General features: G+C 38.6%; 1 protein-coding gene across 8 annotated transcripts in view; it reads right to left on the reverse strand.

Moving 5' to 3' along the window:
• LOC309652596 (ferritin light chain-like) overlaps positions 1-21,221 on the reverse strand; it is a 167,161-nt gene that overhangs the window by 69,941 nt on the left and 75,999 nt on the right. The window contains exon 3 of one of the 8 annotated variants that reach the window (XR_014258791.1): positions 20,050-20,238. The exons of 5 other annotated variants lie outside the window; for them this stretch is intronic. The gene's annotated coding sequence lies outside the window, so the exon portion shown is untranslated. 2 more of the 8 variants (XR_014258793.1, XR_014258794.1) reach the window with 2 other exon arrangements.

The following is a 21,221-nucleotide window of genomic DNA, read 5'->3' on the forward strand; positions in this document are numbered from 1 at the left end:
TGGTATCTGTGAACCATGAGGATCAACTGTATATTATGGTCACCCTAGTTACTAAGTGACAAAAATCATTAGGTCTTTTCATGGATAGAAAGAGTAGGAGCTCTGGAAGAATTAGTGGGAGAGGAAGGAAGATCTGGAGTTTTGACAAGATTTTGTTGAAGCAAATTAATGTGTAAAATCAACTTAAAGAAACTGCAAGGGGCCAGAGAGACGGATTTGTTGCAGATTTTATCTTTCTCTAGAGTCGCTGGAGCCCAAACCAAATCTTGAATCTCACTATGGATGTTTTAGTCTGCCAGCTGGCAAATGGGATGAACAAATAGGGTCACCGCAGCCTTCATCCTGAGGACTCTGTTGGAATTTATTGCAACACCAGCCTGCTTCTCATTGGTTTTCAACATCAGGGAGAAACTGAGAAATTCTGAATGCTGGGCGCATCCTTATGAAGTCTGGTCTTTTGTTCAGGTCTGTTAAAGAATTAGACTGGTGCTGAAAGGATGTATTACTTGTGTGTCAGATATTCTCTATTTATCTCCCCAGTTCTATCTCCACCCTTCTCTATCCTGCTCTCTGCTCCAGGAGCTGACTTTTATAGACTCCATCAACAGACTTCTTTGTCCTCTGGCTCCTGGTTTTCCGATGATAGACACCCATAGATCATAGGATGGGTAGAGAGTAAAGTTGAGGTATATATCCCCGTGGTTGCTTCCCTGCTGAGTTGTCACAGGTTGGCAGTGGTTACGTTTCTCTAACAGAGGCCACAGATCCCATTGCGTGACCTTCTTTTAAAGCTACAGTTCTCTTTTAAGGTTATGGTAACTGCTCCTTCTCTTTACCCCTTCAGGCCTAGAGTTAATGCCCCCGGCTCATGTGAGTCCCAGGGTACTTCATCATTCCATGTTGGTTTTCCTTAACCATGACCACACTTTGGTAAATAGTCCTTTAATTAAATTGTCCTAAATTATCTTATTTGGCTTATATGACAAGGTCATACTGTTTCCTTTTGTGACTTGACTGATGACATGGGTTTCAGGTGTCTTCAGACTGATCCTTCCATTATAAAGGTCCCCATTGACATCCACCTAATGATTTGGACAACCAATGATGATTTCTGCTAGAAATGCTGTGCATCAACTATGTAGTTACCTGAAAATATAGTTTGTACAAGAAACAGAATATTGGATTCTTTCTCTTTAGTAATCAATTTTTAGAATAATGAATTGACGTTCTAGTAACTTCCAAAGAAGCTCACTTTTTTTCAAATATTGTAAAATCATGGATATTTATATATTTGGTGTGCTTCATTTTTCTTTTTGATGCTCAAATTGTCCCATCTTTCACCAGCAGGAACCTTTCTGTCATGACTCCAACAGACTTTGATAGCTTCCTTGCTTTCTAGAATAACATGACGTCTCAGATTTCTTTTATATACTCCCTGCTCCAGACTTGGAACTAAACATTACTCTAAGGACCTCTGATTCCTTTTTGTAGCAAATACTATTTAGAAACCATAATTGGGATGTTACGGTCCTCATTCTTACCGGGCTTTCATCGATTCTATAGTTTTTCAGTGAACAGAATTAGGAAATATGTATATTTTTATTGATTTATTTATTAAAAATATTTATTTATTTATTTATTTAGGCTGCACTGGGTCTTAGTTGTGGCACACAGGACCTTCTCTGCCACGTGTGGGATCTTCATTGTGGCACGCAGGATCTTTTTTTTTTTTTTTTTGGTTGCGGCATGCGGGATCTTTTAGTTGTGGCATGCGAGCTCTTAGTTGCGGCATGCGGGATCTATTTCCCTGACCAGGGATTGAACCCAGGCCCTGTGCAGGAGCGTGGAGTCTTAAACACTGGACCACCAGGGAAGTCCCAGAAATATGTATATTTTTAGAAAGTGCAAAAGAAATCATGCGTTTATACTGAGATTCCCAAGGCAAATTTAAATTTATAGAGCTCTTAACTTACTTGACTTTATATTTGTATCCTTTTTCTCTTACAGTGAAAAAATTTATTCTTTATTATATTAACATAATTAATAATTTGATTTATCCTACTTCCCATACCATAGTCTCAAAAATAACAATATTATTATTAAGAATAAGACTATTAAGTTAGTCATTGAGTTCCAATAGCTCTGTAATGAGGGTGCCTGTCTCCCCACAGCCTCACCAATGGAATATGTTGTTAAACCTTGAAAATTTTTGCCCCTCTGATAGGTGAGAAGTAGTATCTCAGTGTAGTTTTAATTTTCATTTCTCTTATCATAACCAAGGTAGAGCATCTTTGCATATGCTTAAGAGCCATTTGCATGTCTATTTGTATAAACCTCTGTCTTTATGAGACAGGAGAGATTTAGATGTTCTTCAAATTATGTAACATTGAGTGTCTTAGGTTAGGTTGCCCAGAGGCAGATCTTGAGACAAAGATTCATGTGAAAGTGAATTATTAGGAGGTATTTCTAGGAAAAAGCAGTAGGCAAAAGGAGAAATGGGACAAGAAAGAAAGGAGGCCAAGCCAGGGTGCGACAGAAGCAAAGTTCCAAGGAATATTCCTTTGAGTCAGTCTCAAAGGGGAGTTATGGAGACAGTGGAAAACACATCTAAGAATTGTCCCCATCAGGGTGCAAGGGAGCTGGAATATTAATTCTCTTCACTGTCAATCACTGGTTAAGGGCTGCTCTCAGGAGATACAGACTCCCAAGCACTTCCAGCTTTCCATGTCTCTAGGCAAATCGGGCTCCAACTGCCTGAGGATAGTCAGCCGACTAAGAGATGTAGGTGCTGGCTGTTGGGAATGAAAACCCACATAGAGCCAAGACGCATGGAAATGGTAAAGGGATGGGGGGTGTGGTTATGGGAAGAACACTGGCAGCATCTACTTCAATGAGTGACTATCCATCCCATACTCATGGGGGGGTGGGTGGTAAGCACTGTACAAATGGGACGTTTATCAGGCATGATTTCAAAAGCAACACCGGTGTCTATGATAAATGAGAGAGCATCACTGGCATTTTATTTACTTGATTTGACTTCATAAATATTTTCTAATCACACATGGTAAAAGAAAATTACGGTGTATTTTGTACACCCAGTTTTCCCTAGTCACACTGTGTTGAGTCAGATGGCTCCTAGGAGACTGCCTTAGAACTTTCACAGACGCCTAAGCTAATCCCTTTATGTGAAATCAACACCTAGACCTGTGTTGGAATTAAAGCAGGATCCCCTTGACACTAGCATGAGGAATAAACAGAGGGTTGTTTTCCCAATTAATGAGAGCAAACAGCTCTATCCCAGGTGGCTTTCCTTAGAGGTTTTGCAACTGTAGGATAATCACATGCAGGCCAGAGGTGCAGTTCAACAATCCTGAATGAGAAACCAGGAAAGGAATAGAAAATGCCTTGCTTGAGACTATCATATTAACCCTGTGGCAAGCAGTTTACAGACAAAGCAAAAAGATTTTACCTCTTAGACCTTTCACTCTGGACTCCATGTCTTGAGTCACAGGAGGACATAAAGAGATGTAAGATTTCAACATCTCAGAGAACAGAGAGCTGTTCCACATTTCATTTATTTTCTTAATGCTTGAAATTAGTGAGTGGAAGCATAGACTATAAAAGAGCTAACATTAACAAACATCTAACCAGAGTATAATTTCCTCATATCCTTATTTTTTTTCTCTTCAATTCTAAAGTTGAAGTTTGGTCAATTTTAGAGTGACCAATTCATCTTGATTTGCCTGGGACTTTTTTGGCTTTAGCACTGAATATCCTAAATCCAGGGTAATCTCTTGGTCCAGGGAAAATTGGGAGAGTTGGCCACCTTAGCAATATCTTGAATAATTCTAGCAACATTGATGGCTTAGGATAGGGCTACTCAAACTAAAGTGCAGCCAAATTCCCTGACATTTTGTTAACATGTCAATTCTGATTCAAGAGGTCTGGGGTGGAACCTGCAAGTCTGCATTTCTAGTTCACAGGTGATACTGATGCTGCTGGTCTACCCACGTAACACACTTTGAGGGGCAAGGGGCAAGGGCAGGCATAATACTGATGTCATAGTTTTACTGCAGATCTCCAACACTTGAAACTTAATTGTAGTTCATCTCTTCTAACTTAAGGAAGGAAAATTATTTGTGTAATAATATTATTCCTTTATGAGTATTCATAATGAAGAGAAAGAGATTAATTGCCAATAGTTCAATTGTGTTTATGAAAAACAGTTTAAAGGAAGGGTGCTCAACTTACAACAGAGCAAATTTTTTAAAAAATATTTATTTATTTATTTGGTTGCACCAGGTCTTAGTTGAGACTCACCGGCTCCTTAGTTGTGGCATGTGGGCTCCTTAGTTGTGGCATGCAAACTCTTAGTTGCGGCATGCATGTGGGATCTAGTTCCCTGACCAGGGATCGAACTTGGGTCCCCTGCACTGGGAGCGTGGAGTCTTATCCACTGCACCACCAGGGAAGTCCCACAACAAAGCAAATTTTAATTGATACAAAAATTACAGATGATGGTTGTTGCTCTACTTTTTATACTGTACTATTCTCCTTTTATCTAGTTTTGGGTTTTGGATTTTGAACAAATTTTAAACTTGATATTTTTAGATAATTTAAAAGCCATTAACATATCTGCATTGCCCATTCCTATCACAATCACATACAGGTACCATCTGTACCTACAAATGGAGTTATGTGTTTTTCAGCCTGATTTCCTTATTCCTACTTTATAGTAACATATTTCTTTATAAATCTTGTATATTCCATATATAAGACATGAAAGTGCTTAATAAGGCTTCTTCGTAGATTTATTTCATCAATTCCTTATCTAAAGCTTCATTTATTTACTTTTCTTTGGGCACATTTCCCAATGGCAAACCTCCTTTGAACAACACGCTTCATCAATGCCATGAGACAGCTTCGATTTTAGGAAAGAAAAGCTGATTTTGAGTATTCCAAAATACCACAGCAAGGCTATTAATCTCCATTGCCACCATTAACATGATAAACAATATCTAAATCCACAACCATACTTTTCCAATGGATTGTCTAGAATTATTTCTTGCCAACTTTCTCAACTACAGGGTGTCCACTATTAGTCATATTTGGTCAAGGTTCTATCTATTTTAGGAGAGGATTCATAGAAACAACAAACATTTCATTTATTAGTCCTAACACAGTTAAGGACTATCCTCTCAAATCCACCAACTTTATTGGATTTCTAAATCTATCAATGGTTAGTAATTGTGTGCATGTGTGTTTGTGTATACTAGTAAGTGTATAAGTAGAGTGAGGAGAAAACATACATTATTTTTGTCTATAATAAAAGAAACCCAAATACGTTTATTTTATTTTTAAAAAAAATTATATTCTACCTTGTACTAGAAAGGATTTCACATAACTTGCATGGGTGCATCTCAACATAAAAAAAATAGCAAGCACTAAAAATGGGGTGAAGAAATAAATCAGAGGATAAAGTGGAACTAGGAAAAAAAATAGAAGTAGATACAACAATAATATTTATATCTAGAGTTTAAGCTTCTAGTATTCGATATAATGTCCAAGAGATAAAAGCAAGCCAACTGATATATATCTTGAACGGGACTAGTTCAATGTAATATTTCATCTTGTTCCACCAGCATCAGTGCCAAGAACAAACTGTTTGTCCTAAAAAAATGAAACTTTTTTAATAAACTAAATTGACATGTTGTTTACCTACACTAAAATTAATCTATTTTAAGTGTATATTTTGATGAGTTTTGATGAATTTATAAAGCTGTGTAACCACCACCACAATCAGGATGCAAAACATTTCCAAAACCTCAAAATGTGCCCTTGAACGTGGTTCTAGTCAATCCTCCCTACCTCCAGCCCCAGGCAACTGCTGATCTGCTTTCTGTTACTATAGATTAGATTTATCTTTTCTGAAAGACACAGAGTATATGATCTTTTGTGTTGGGCTCCTTTACTTGAATGTGATGTTGAAATTCAGCCATGTTTTTGTGTGTATCAAAAGTCCATCTCTTTTTATTACTGAATAATATTCCACTGTGTGGATATACCACAATTTGCCTCTCCATACACGAATTGATGGACAAATGGTTGTAAAAGAAGAAAATCTGAAACAAACAGAATTGTTGGCCTGCCACTTTGACTTTATGAATAACAGAAGATATAAAGAGAGTGGGATTCTTGCAAAAATATTCTTTACCTTGACAACTAAATTTCTGCCTCCTTTTTTCTCTCTGGGCCTGTTGCTTTTTAAATAATTAGTAATAATTTTATTATACAAACCTAAAATACTTTAGATTCATGTAAATTGTCATTGGCAGAAATCAAAGCATGTCATATTTATCACCTTTGGCTCACATATCATTCCTGAGTGGCAGGCAGATGGCAGAATCAATTATCCTCCCTTAAATATAAAGGAAACTTCTGGAAGTAAACTAATATCTTGAGCTGTAGCAGAAATCCGGGACTGAAATTGGGAACACAATATAGATTTCCCAAGCCCGAAGTTCCTCCTCTATTCTCTTGTTGCTCCCTTATCCTGAAAGGGTGGGGATGAGGGGTGTGGACTGAACAGGCAAACACAGGCCCTTTCCCCTCACCCTCACCCCAATTACCTCTCCTCACCTCAACCCAAGCAGCTGATCTTTAGCTTGTTTTATCTATTGAATTTCCACATAAGATTTCATTTGCTAAAATTGTTCTGAGGTTAAAAAAGAAAATTTTATTTATTTATTTATTTATTTATTTATATTTTTGGCTGCGTTGGGCCTTCATTTCTGCGCACAGGCTTTCTCTAGTTGCGGCGAGCGGGGGCTACTCTTCGTTGTGGTGCGCGGGCTTGTCATCGCGGTGGCTTCTCTTGTTGCGGAGCGCGGGCTCTAGGTGCGTGGGCTTCAGTAGTTGTGGCACGTGGGCTCAGTAGTTGTGGCTCACGGGCTCTAGAGCGCAGGCTCAGTAGTTGTGGCGCACCGGCTTAGTTGCTCCACGGCATGTGGTATCTTCCTGGGCCAGGGCTCGAACCCGTGTCCCCTGCATTGGCAGGAGGATTCTTAACCACTGTGCCACCAGGGAAGCCCCCCCCCCATTTTAAAATACAGATTTTCCGTGATAAAATAATGTCTTCCACTTACATGACACTTCTTTATAGAGCTTTCATAGACATTTCATTTGGCCAGAAGAACAAACTTAATCAATAAAGGCAATTAATTAAGACTATGAATTCACAAATGTGTTAAATTCAGTTAACATTTAATTATCCTTGTTAATGGGAAATGGACCCAGTATGTGTGTGCAAAATCCACACACAACTAAAAACTTAATTAGAACAAGTAGTTTCTAACTTCTTGCTCATTAAACTTTGGTGGAGGCCCTAAAAAGTATCCACAATGGGGGAAAAATGCAATGTATGTGGGTTTCCTTTCCTGCCTCATCGTGCAAGAGAGTGGTGGTGAAGTGGTACAAGAAACTTGGGAAAGTAGATTTTTTTAACCACCCCCCCCAAAAAAATGACTTTCCAAAAACCAATTGCCAAAATTTCACATGATAAAGGCACATTTTGAAAAAGTGACTTAAAAGTCTTCCAATGGGCAAATATTAAAACATCAACAACAGCATAGCTTAACTTTGGGCCATTACTGAGACTAAGAGGAGAGGCAGGCCACAGCTATAAGCAGAGTGGCAACTGGTCCCAGTTTGCCTAGACAGTTACAGTTAACAACTGTTGTCCTGGCATAATTGTGAATAGCTCCCTCTTTCACTTTCACAAGTGTCCTGATTTGGATGATAAACTATATGGTTATCCTAGCTGTAAGGAAACAGCATTAAAGCACAAATGACCAAAATGGGAAAATTTCCTACCTTTTTTCCATTTTTCCTTCTCTCAAAGATGCTCAAACTGACATCTTGCAGAACCTAAACTGTACATATAATGAGACTTCCATTCTCGTCTATTCATTTCGACCAGTGCTTTGCAACCCTGTGTGCTCATCAGAATCACTGAAAAGCCTAAAAATACTGATGCCTGAGAAACACTTTGGAACAATTTAATCAGTGTCTCGGGAAGTGGCGCCTAGTCATCGGTACTGTCTCAAAGCCTCCAGGGTAGTTCTAATGTGCAGTCAGGGTTGAGAATCACTGATTCTGACAGTAATCAAGTAATTATTTCTATTATCAGGCACCTGATATTCTGAGTGATATACGAAACTTAAAATCTCCTTGGGGAAGAATGACACCCCTGCCCCCCACCCTGAACCAAGGACCATGGCATTATCCCTTTTGCTCCATCCTCTGGGTGGTCAAAGGTCCTGCTCGTTCTCGTTATCCTCTGTTCACACAAGGATAAATCATTCTACTCTTTCCTCTGAAAACTTCAATGCCTGCAGTGATAATATAACAAAGCTTGAACTATAATAGTCCAAATGAAGAGCTCCTTTGTCCTGGGATAAAGGCACTTGAAGTGATAAGTGACAAAGGCATTTGAAGGGAACTTCAAGTTGGCCGCTCATTATTTGATGGAAGCTCTGACATTCTGAAAGCTTAGCAACTGAAGCTAGGTGGCAGTCCTGCTTAGGCAATTAAAGGAGACACCAGAAAGACAATTATAAAGAAGATCCACACAGAAGAAAACCGAAAAGAAATTACCATTGATTTAACACCAGCATGGGATCAACAGGGCAAAACTAACTTGTTAATGTCATGCCTTTAAATACAGTCTTCCTTATCAAAGTTGGGGAATTTCTCCAAAATTATGGGCAACTCCTGAATTTTTGGATGCTTCTCAATATTGTCTATAGCTTCTTCACATTCCAGGCTTCTGGAGATTGCCCCTATTACCACCCTTCAGGAGTATCTGTAAATGGACACTGGCTACTCATTTATCTTACTTCTATAAAATGAAAGAATGTCAAGAGGTTATGGAGACTACCGAGAAGCATCTGAAATAGTAATGTGTGTTATAGTTACCCAAAACACTGACAATGTGATTCCTTCAAAAGGCAAGCATCTATATGTCTATAAGGTTGTTTACCAAAATATTAATAGCGTTTATCTCTAAGTCAGGGGATTTGTAGAGATTTTTATCTCTTCTGTTTTATTTAACTTGTTTTACAATAAGCATATGTCCTTTTATTTTAAAATTCCACTGTTTTTATGAGAGTCATAATGTCCTTCAATTCACTAATGTCCATTAGTGATTAGACAATTAGCAGATCATGCCTGTTTTCTGTCATGTTTATTCTCAGCCCAAGGCCTGCTTTACTTTAATTGATGGCTCCCCTAATTAGAGCTGTTAATGGATGATGCCAGTGTGTGTTCATCCCAGACAATCAATAGACTGTGCTTGTACATACTCTAATTTGGAAAGCTAACCAGAAGTTGATGTTTTGGTTTGCTATTGTTTGGGGGAAAACCCAAGATGAGGCTAGGGTGTACTGAATTGTGTAAACTTCATGCATTCTGAAGTGTTTGACAAACTACTCCTTAGAGCAGATGCAATTTTAGAAATTACAAGATAAATTACTATATCAAAACTAAGAGTGCAGAAAGATATTGTGATTCTTCTAAACACATATTCATTTAGTTATCTGAGTTAAACACAGTAAATTAAGAAGTACAGTTGGGAATACAACTGACAGTAACAGTTGAGTAGCCTAATGATTGATCAACCTTTCTCAACAATAATGCTTTGATGTATAACCAGATATTGAGTGGGTTCTTCTGTTGCCCTGGAGTTATAGTAAGGCCCAAAGTTGATAACAAAAGACTAATTACTCTAAATCTAAGTTCATCAAGCCATTTAGAGTTGGGGCTAGCCAACCCCCTGCAAGGAGTATGAAGTGGACAGCAAAAAAACAGACACTACCACATCCACCCTACGCCATCCTTCTCCTAGTTAATACAAAGGGAGAACTAAGGGAGAGCCCACTGCCCTTTAGTATCTGTAAAGTGAGCAGTTTTAACCCATTACCATACATCCTTTCTCTGATTGGGCTGAGGGAGGATGTTCCCCTTTTTCAAAGCCAAGATGGGAGTTTCAAGAGAATTACTCATAAAGTTATGGATGCCTACTAGAAAAGGTGACTGGAATTCCACTCTCTCATTGGCTGTCTCCTTAGCCAGAGACTTCCTGGCCTGTCCCTGTACTACTGGAGGAGGAGAACAAAAATTGGGAACAGATGGCAAGGTGAGGGACTACCAACCAGAGACGGTTCCAGGAACAAACCCCAATTAAGTTCGTTTCCTGAGAGGGACAGAAGATGAATCCCACGTGAACAGAGAGAAGATGCAACTGGGAGTTCCAGTCCTGCTGCACCACTGCAGCATGGGAGGAAACAGGCTTAGCCATCAGAAGAATATGTTGTAGCAGCAACAGGTGGGAGACCTAAAGGAACTCCCTAGAATGTAGCCCAGAAACAGGAGATAAAAACTATAAAAGAAAGATTAAATGACATGGAGGAAAGGAACTATTTAAAGAGATCACAGATGAGATTTTTCCAGAATAGGTGACAGACACTAAATCTCATTATGAAGTCTTAATGAATCCCAAACAGGATAACTAAAAAGAAATCCACACCTTCATATATCCTAGTGAAACTGTGGATTAACAAAGAGAAAATATCAAAATTAGCCATAGAGAAAAGACTAATAGTCACTTATAAGGAATGGCTATTAGATCAATAGCCACAATTGAAGCCAGAAAGCAGTGGAATAATATCTTTAATATTCTGAGATTCAATGACTGTCAGATTAGAATTCTGTACCCACAGAAACTACATTTCAAGAATGAAAATGAAATAAAAAACTTTTTCAGAAAAATAAAAATTAAAACATCTGGATCAACAGATCCTCAGTAAAGTCAAGTCTAAATGATTGTCCTTCAAGTAGGAGAAAATAATCTCAGATATAAGATCTGAAATGCAAGAAGGAAAGATAATGGATAAAATCCAAATTGGGTATATAAAACAGTAAAACAAGTGAATATATAGAGAGTAATGTCTAATATTTAAAATGAAAAATAAGATAGAACTGAAGTACTGGACAGGGACTTCCCTGGTGGCACAGTGGTTAAGAATCTGCCTGCCAGAAGACCTAAATAGACATTTCTCCAAAGAAGATATACAGATTGCCAACAAACACATGAAAAGATGCTCAACATCACTAATCATTAGACGAATACAAATCAAAACTACAATGAGGTATCACCTCACACTGGTCAGAATGGCCATCATCAAAAAGTCTACAAATAATAAATGCTGGAGAGGGTGTGGAGAAAAGGGAACCCTCTTGCACTGCTGGTGGGAATGTAAATTGATACAGCCACTATGGAGGACAGTACAGAGGTTCCTTAAAAAACTAAAAATAGAACTACCATATGACCCAGCAATCCCACTACTGGGCATATATCCTGAGAAAACCATAATTCAAAACGAGTCATGTACCACAATGTTCATTGTAGCACTATTTACAATAGCCAGGACATGGAAGTAACCAAAGTGTCCATCGACAGATGAATGGATAAAGAAGATGTGGTACATATATACAATGGAATATTACTCAGCCATAAAAAGGAACAAATTGGGTCATTTGTAGAGACTGTCATACAGAGTGAGGTAAGTCAGAAAGAGAAAAACAAATACTGTATGCTAACACATATATATGGAATCTAAAAAAGAAAAAATGGTTCTGATGAACCTAGGGGCAGGACAGGAATAAAGATGCAGACGTAGAGAATGGACTTGAGGACACAGGGAGGGGGAAGGGGTAAGCTGTGATGAAGTGAGAGAGTGGCATGGACATATATACACTACCAAATGTAAAATAGATAGGTAGTGGGAAGCAGCCGCATGGCACAGGGAGATCAGCTCGGTGCTTTATGTCCACCTAGAGGGGCAAGATAGGGAGGGTGGGAGGGAGACGCAAGAGGGAGGAGATATGGAGACATATGTATACACATAGCTGATTCACTTTGTTATACAGTAGAAACTAACACAACCTTGTAAAGCAATTATACTCTAATAAAGATGTTAAAAAAAAATAAAAAAGAATCCACCTGCCAATGCAGGGGACATGGGTTCGAGCCCTGGTCCAGGAAGATCCCACATGCCACGGAGCAACTAAACCCATGTGCCACAACTACTGAGCCTGTGCTCTAGAGCCCGCGAGCCACAACTACTGAAGCCCACACGCCTAGAGCCCGTGCTCCACAACAAGAGAAGCCACCGCAATGAGAAGCCTGCGCACCACAATGAAGAGTAGCCCTCCCTTGCCGCAACTAGAGAAAGCCTGCGCACAGCAACGAAGACCCAACACAGCCAAAAATAAATAAATATATAAATAAAATACTGGACAAACATGTAAGCATGAAGAGTGGCAATCAGAGATAATATTAGGGTTCAGGAGGAGGGTATCATCAAGATAGTATAAACCTTCTAAATTTATATGTGCCTAGTATATGTAAGAATATGAAACAAGGTGAAATAAAGAAATCCACTACATTGATGGGGAAATTTTAACACATCTTTCTCAGGAATTGACAAATTAAGCAGAAAAATCAGTAATGATATGGAAGATTTTAATGTGACAATCAGGAAGCTTGGTCCAGTGGACATTCATGGAACACTGCAGGCCCAAACTGGAGAAAGCACATTTTTTTCATGCACATAGAGAACACTTATAAAAACTTATTATATGGTAGACCATAAGATAAGCAGAGAAAGAGGGGATGCACCTCAACTCATTTGATGAAGCTAGCACAACCTTGACTCCAAACACAAATCAAGGATAGTACAAGAAAGGAAAATTACAGGCTGTTCTCAATGAAGAATATAGCTATAGGAACTCCAAACACTATATTAACAAACTGAATTTAGTAAGGTTTAAAAAGATGACCATGTTTAGTTTACTCCATAAATGCAAGATTAATTTAATATTAGAAAACTGATCAATGTAATTCACTACACTGACAATTTAAAGGTGAAAAACCACATGGATACAGAAAATTGGTCTGATAATAAAGTTAATACATACTCATGATCATAACAGTCAGCAAATTAGAAATAAAAGGGACCTTCTCTTACCTGATAAAAGACATCTATCAATATTGATAGCAATTATTGCACTTAATGGTGACAAAATGAAAGGATTACCATTAAGATCCAAAAAAAAAAAAACACACAAAGGGGCCTTCTATCACCCCTTCTATTCAATTGTACTGGACATCCTAGCCAGTGCAACCAAACAAGAAAACAATTTTAATGTATAAGTATTGAAAAAAGGAAAAGCTGTCATTATAGCAGATGATGTGACATGTAGAAAATCTGACAGAATTTATAATTTATAAGAGTTAAAAGTTTGGCAGGTTTCCTGAATTAAAAAAATGTATAAAAGTCTACTGCATTTCTACAAACAGTTGACAATTTGTTAGAAAATGTATCTCCTCTACTTCTTGAGTTTTGTTAGTAAATTTTTGGCTTATTGCCATATTTTACATTTGCAGTCTACATATATATATATTTTTAACATCTTTATTGGAGTACAATTGCTTTACAATGGTGTGTTAGTTTCTGAGGGATATATTTAAGAGAAGTTAATGCCTGTTGCCAGTTCATTTGTCATAGACTCTCCATCTTTTGTTTGAGAAAATTCCTTATTTTAGTTTCATCAAGAATATTTTAAAGGAATATATTTCCTGAATTCTCATATGTCTGAAAATATTTATCTGTGGGCTCTACACTTGAACAACATTTTAGATGGTTATAATCTTCTCAGGGCTCTTTCTTCTCTTAGAAGCTTATAGGCATTGTTGTATTTACTATCTTCTAGGGTTGAATATTACTGAGAAGTCAAAAGTCAATCTTATTTTTTTTTCCCTTGTAGGTGATTTTATCTTTATGTTTTACTGCCCACAGGACACTTTGTTTTTGAAGTCTAGGAAATTTACTGGGATATGCTTTGTTCTTGCTCATTCTATCAGTCAGGGTCCAGTCATTAAAACAGACATCATGCTAGGTATTTCAACAGAGGGTATTTAATATAGGGAACTTTGCATGGGTGTAAGAGGGCTGAAAGAACAAAAGGAGAACACTGAGGGAACCCAGAGGTTATACCTGTGGAAAACAGCGATCACTTCTAAGACTGGGAAAATAAAGGGAGGAGGTGATCAGAACCCAGAAGCTTGGAGGAGGGGACTCCAGTCTCCAAGAATGGGGTGCTGCCTGGCTGGTTGGCTGGTGTTGTTACTTCAGGAGCTTGAAGAGACCCTGAAGAGTTGAACCTCAGACCTCTGAAGAGTGTACACTTCTGGCTGCTGCTGTTATCTCAAAGGGGCAAGACCAGTCAGTAATGGAAATACCAAAAGAAGCTGGAGACAGGAACCAATAAAGTACCTTTGCTGGTTCTATGCTGATGGGGAGTATCATACAAAGAGAAGGAAGGATGCTCCTTCCTCCTGCCTTCCAATATTGGTAGAGCCTAACAAGAAACCATCTGGCAAATGAAAAATGTGATTTACAGAGTCTCAGCCACAGCATCACCAAGTGGAATATAAAAGAAGGGTATATTTGGAGCTGAGAGATTAATAACTGGCATGCTCATTCAGTATCAAATTTTCCTGGGATATATCATGCCATTCCCATCTGTATATTCAAAGGCTTTTTAATTTCAGCAATGTTTCCTCAACTTATGTGTGTGAATTTTTTTTCCTGTTGCACTGTTTGGTCCTTAGGTATTTTTCCTTATAGGCTACAGATTGGTGAAAAGAAACTACCTCATGCACATACGATATGGCTAAATTAATTCCAAGTTTTTAACCATGGCACGTATAAATTTAGCAGCAGGAAAGTGACTACACAGTGCAGCATGGCTCTGCACAGCTTTCAGAGGTCACTATCACCACCACCACTACTAATCCCTTAATAGGGGAACACAGCTGCCACTGTCACTGTATGCATGAGGCAGAGCCTTGCTTCATCTAAGAAGCTTAATTTCATGTTTGTAATTCAGGACGATACTCTGGGAAAACTGTAATAATGTCACAGAGGTAGCTTTACTTTCTTCATTCCCAGGCTCACTTTAGAACCCCAAATCCCTTCTCCTAGTATCTGAGAAAAGAAACACAAACAACAACAACAAAAACATATTGAAGATCATATAGTGACTACTTTTAAGATTCTTTCAGTTTTGACTCTATTTAGAGCCTCTGACTAATAAACTTGTCCCCAGATCTTTACCTTTAGAGTTATCTCGAGTGACTGGGCATATGAAGTTCAACTGAAGGATATTTTATCTGTGTGCTGGTGTAACCTTTAGTTAACACAGAAACCAAAAATTAGACGTGGAAATTGCATTTCGTTCTAGGGTAATTGCTCTCCTCCATAATGATGAGTGTGGTGGGTGGATTTGTGAGCTTTCACTGCTAGTCACGCATCCGCTATTCCTCACCCTGCTATAGTCATCTTTTGCAAATTACTCTCTCAAATGGCAAACTTCATCTGAAATTAGACACTTTACTAGAGACACTATTTGAGTAAAAATTTGAAAGATTCGGAGTTTAAAGGGAATGAGATGGGGGCGGGGGATGACAACTACGTCAACCACAGGAAGCTGTAATGGGTTATTTACCTGACCAGTGCTGGCTAGGACAGCAGGAATACATGTATTCTCTTGATCTCAGTCTCTTCTGGTGATGCTTTAGATCTGGCTCCATCAATCTATATTTTAATTACTCCTGTTCTATTGTCCCTTCCCCTTGCTTACATTTTTAGGTTTATCCTGTATGAAAAATAATTATACCCTACCTCTCACAAGCTGCCAAACTCACTGCAATCAGACTCCTTGAAAAAATTCTCATAACCTGCTCATTGCTTATCCCTTTGAAGTGTGGATTCCATTTTTGCCGCCCCACTGAAACCACTCACCAAATGTCACAGATGAACTGCTAATTGCCAATCCTACTGCTGTCTCCTTCTCCCGATTCCTCTCCATCTCTCCATGTTTTTCATGTTGTTCTCTTTGAGCCTCTCTCTTCTCCTGACTTTTATGACACTGAAGCCTCTTCATTCTACTTCTGCATGCTCCTTCTCTGTGTTCTGCACTGATTTTCTTCCCCCTCTTGCTCCTAAATGCTTTCCAAGACTGCCACTGGTCGTTATTTTTTTCTCACTTTTGAACCTTGAGTTCATCAATGTCCATGCTTTCATCTGCCAAACCTCTATCTCTTAATTCAATTATTTCCTCAAGCTCTATCCCTATGTTCACAGCTTCCTGATGGACATCACTCCCTGCATAATCCAACAACATCTCAAACTCAACAGGCCCCGAGATAAATTCATTATGTTCTCCCACAAATTATCTCCTTTCTCAAAGGCTGGAAGCCTGTTCTTTGTTCCTCACTTCATCCAGTCAATTGCCAAATCTGTAAGCTCTCTGCCTTTGTAACATCTGCGTCTGCCCCGTTTCCATTCTCACTACCCTACTCCCAATCCTCACAATCACTCATATTGCTTTTGTAATAAGCTTCTAATTTCTCTCCCCCTATCTTTCCTTTCTTACTCTAAGCCATCACATTCAGCAAAGTCAAATTAATTTCCTAAAGTAGAGCAATGATAGCTTCCTTGTTCAAAAACCTTTAATGGCTCCCCAGTTCCTTCTCAGTTAAGTGCAAATTTATCATCCCCACATTCAAGCTTCTTTGTGATCTATCCCCAACCTGTCTATGCTTGGCTTTTCCCCCCTACTCTCCCTCTATACCCTACAAGAAAACTGAATTACTTGTTCCCTAAATCTGTTCCCATATTCCCTATCTCCATGCCTTTGTTCATACCACTACCCTCATCTCTGCTTGTTAAAATTTTGATCAATATTCAATATCATTTTGGATGCCTTCTCTCCTATCTTCTCTTGTAAAAATCTGGCTGAAACTTCTGCCAAGACCCCATCTGAAACTTCAATTACAGCAATGATTACATTTTGCATCTAATTACAGTTTTCTGTGAACTTGTTTTATCCCCCTGCTCAGCCTGGAACCTCCTTTTTTAAATTGGGTAACATATTGGACAATATCAGCGCTCCACCCAGATCCCTTTTTGCCATTTTCCTATTCTGTGGCCTCCCTCCATCAATGTCAGTGTTCTTTGAATTGCCAGGCCAGTGCCTGTGGCAGCTCGTCTTCAGAGAGCTGCCCTCAGGCTACTGGAGCTGCTTTGCCAGTAGAGGGTCAGAGGGCTAGTGCTGGGAGCTTTCATCCCCCCACTCTACCTTGGGGTGGGTGGTTGTTGACCAGTTGTTGATATCGAGCATGGGAGTATGAAAGCACAACTGCCTGACCTCAAGATGATACACCTCGGAGGGCTAACTCACACTGAGAGTTCCTCTGCAGGATCAGGCTGAAGTTAACCCTTGCAGGATTTTTGCTGAGCTATCAGCCTGGCTTGACTTCCTCTTCTGCCCTGCTCCCTAACCCATCTGCCTGTCTCTCAGGGTGCTGCTAGGAAACCCTGGCTAAGACAAGGGACATTTCTGAGTACCTACTGCATGCCAGGCACCATGCTAAACGTGTACATGAGTAATTTCATTTAAATTTAATCCTCACAACCGCTCTGAGAGCTAAGTACTGTTACTATTCTGAATTAACAGATGGGGAAACTGAAGCTTAGAGAGGTTAAGTAACTTTTTCAAGGCCATACAGCTATGAGGTTGCAATGCCAGGAATCCAAACAAGGCTTCAGAGGCAGTTCAGACAACCACTTTGCTATGCTGCTTCCAAAATTGCTAAATGGAAGCAACTACATCTAAGATGCCCCTCACCCCATGATCAATGTTTCTTAGTATTCACACCCGAATGTAATCCTCTCTCCTTGAGTGTGAACTGGACCTAGTGACTTGCCTCTAACAAACAGAATATGGTGATGAGATGATACTTCCATGATAGTTCCAAGATTGTGAATTCCTTCTTGCTAGCAGACCCTCTTGCTGGCTTTGATGAAGCAAGCTGCCATGCTGGGGAGGCCGATGTGACAAGAAATTCCTGGTGGCCTCCAGTCAAGAGCCAGCAAACAATTGAGGTCCTCAGTCCAAACACTTGCAAGAAACTGAATCCTGCCAACAACCACGTGAGTGAGCTTGGAAGTGAATCCTTCCCCAGCGAGACTACAGCCACAGTCCACGTCTTGATTGCAGCCTATGAGAGTTCCTGAGCCAGAGGGCTCAGTTAACCTGTGCCTGAATTCCTGACTCACAGAAACTGGGAGATAATAAATGTGTGGTATTTAAAAAAAAACCTAAACCCAACCTAACCCAAACCAAAACAACAACAAAAAACGATTGCTACCTGGAAAGCAGAGGCAGGCTTGTTATTCTGTGTAACACTTAACTACTTCTGGCTCAGTGACTTACCAATAAAAATTCTAACCAATAATCTATCACCTCTGGTGCTTTTACAGTCCAATAAACTTAGCTAGGATGGTGGCAATAAACCGCTAGAAAAGCATTAACTTTCCAGTGTGATTGGTACTTGGTGCCCTTAGAACCAAGTAAACAACAAATAAATTAGGAGTGAGGATTGGGTAAGGAATTTTTTTAATGCATCCAAAATAAGCTTTTGGCTTTCTGCTTGTTTCAATCAATTAATCAATCAATAAGGGACAATGCAAATTGGGTACCAGCTGGCTTATTGCGCAGTGATAAGTAAAGTTATGTTCGGTGACTCCCAGTCAACATCATGTTTTCCAATGTGTGCCTCTCCCTGCCCCTGCATCCCCACCCACATATAGCACAGTTGTCATGTAAATGGACATCAGCCAAGCATGCTTTCTCCAGCTCTCTATGCCTCTTGTTGCCATGGGACGACAGATTAAAACTCAGAGAAAATAGAAGTAAAACTGAAAAACATGCAGCCCTTCAACTCCCACAGCAAAAAAAGGTAATAATGGAATGAATGACATTGAGCCACAGTCAGCCACTATAATGGTAGGAGTAGAAAAAGTCCAGAAGATAAAAGCAATTGCGTAGTGAACCACAGGGAAAAGTGCACACCTTCCCCATCCTTTTCAAACAGCAGTTGGCAACAACTGTCCTGATTTGTCTGAGATTGTTCTTGTTTTAGCACTGAAAGTCCTGCATCCAGGGAAACAGCTCGGTCCCTGGCAAACCAGAATGGTTGGTCACCCTAGCAACAACCATTAATTCCCAAAGGGCTCTGCTCCCATTGATGTTTGCTTTTTAATTGGAGGGGTCAATAAAAAGCTACTTTCTTAAACTTTTCTTTTTGAAAGCTATAAACATCCTATTGGCAGAGTTTATTTTTCAAGGTAGTGCCATAAATTCTATTTCTTCCACTAAAAAGTGAGAAAGACATTGGAAAGACTTTACTAATCTTACTCGGATGATATATTTAAGCTGAAAGGTAGGGGATGAAATAGGGAAGCAAGTTTGGAAGACACAAAGCTATCAAAAATATGGACTAAAAGTACATCTAAATTCATCAGTATATTATTGATTGGGGGAATCATTTGGCTGAATATAAAGGTACAAGTTAATTATGTTGGTAGTTACTTTTCACCCCTAGAGATCTGGGCCTTACAATTTGCAAATTTTATAGCTAGAAGATACCTTGGAGGTAATCTAATCCAAGTTCCTACTGTTTACATAGCATTCAAGGAAGCTTGAGCTTGTGTTTTACTGCCTGTTACAGACTACTGGTTTGGGGAGATCTTAATAAATGTTATACGATAAAAGGGTTCCTTGGTAACATAAGTTTTGGAAATATCAAGGTAAGTAATATCAAACAAGTTTTTTGACTGCAGGAATTTTCTAGGTATTTTATATGCTCATAGTGACTCCCACTCAAAAATGTATGTTTGAGTCACCTGGGGAACTTTAAAAAACTACAGATGACTGGGCCCCACCCAGATCTACGGAATAAGAGAAAAAAAATATCACTCTCTGGATAGTTCTGATATTCACCTGATTAAGAATCACTGGCTAATGTGCACTGTGAATCTATTAGAGTAAGAAAATATCTGAAATATATTCCAACCTTACTTGATCATATAAATGTTTTTTCTTCCCTCTCGCCTCCTCTTCATCCCTTCCTTCCTTCTTTACTCCTCCTTCTTTCCTTACCCTTCCTTCCTTTCCTTCCCTTTCTTTCCTTTTTGTTTCCTTTCCTTTCCTTTTGGTTTTGGGAAATACTGATATATATTTTTCAGGTTTTGTTTGTCTGGTCAACCACTGTAAGGAGGGAAAATAGAAAATTATAATGATATCTGTAAATAGAATTTGATTTATTTAAAAACAGACTACTTACACTTTTTATCTAACTATTTGACGTGAAAATGGTCATCTTGTTTCATCTATACCTTCAACCACTTCTCCCCTCTCCCCACCACTGGAGTTTTTTGAAGCAAAACCCAGACAATCATATTATTTTATTCATAAATATTTCAAATGTATTGCTAAAAGATAAGGATTCTTTTGCAATACCATTATCACATCCAAAAATTAACAATAATTCTTCAATACTATTAAATATTCAGTTAGTATGTGAACTAAGAAACTAACCTAAGGTGAACTGACATCTTAGTGATATACATTTTCCTAACCAGAATATGGTACGTCTTTTTATTTGTTCCTGTGTATTCTTGTGTATTTCAGAAGTGTGTTATAGTTTTTCTCATATAGGTTTTGGAGTTTTTAAAAATAAGTTTCCAACTAGGTATTATATTTTATTTATTTTGGTTTATTATTTGCTGTTTTAAATGGGGTCTTCTCTTCCATTATATTTTCTAACTTGTTATTGCTTCTATATATAAAGTGTATTAATTTTAATCAACTTTATGAAGGTATAATTTACATGCAACAACATGCACAGATTTTATGTGTACAGTTCAATGAGTTTTAATAAAAGTACATACCCACTTAACCACCATCCCCATTATTGATTTTTATATTTATATATTGATTTTATAAATAAATAAATGGAATTTAGTAAATTCCATTTTTAATACATACTTTCACAATTCTTACTAGCTCTTGGCTAGTCATTTGAAAAGGCATCACATTCCAATTTCTTGTTTTGGTCTTAGTTCTCACTCTATCTGACCATGCCAAAAAGATTTTCCAGTCAATGCTGTTATAGGAATAGATTCAATGTCAAAGTCTGACTGCTCCTAGAGATTTAAATTGTTGTTACAGGCATAAAGAAACATGATCCT

The sequence above is a fragment of the Balaenoptera physalus genome (assembly GCF_965194825.1).
Source record: "Balaenoptera physalus genome assembly, chromosome: X".
In the NCBI taxonomy this organism is placed as follows: Eukaryota; Metazoa; Chordata; class Mammalia; order Artiodactyla; family Balaenopteridae; genus Balaenoptera; species Balaenoptera physalus.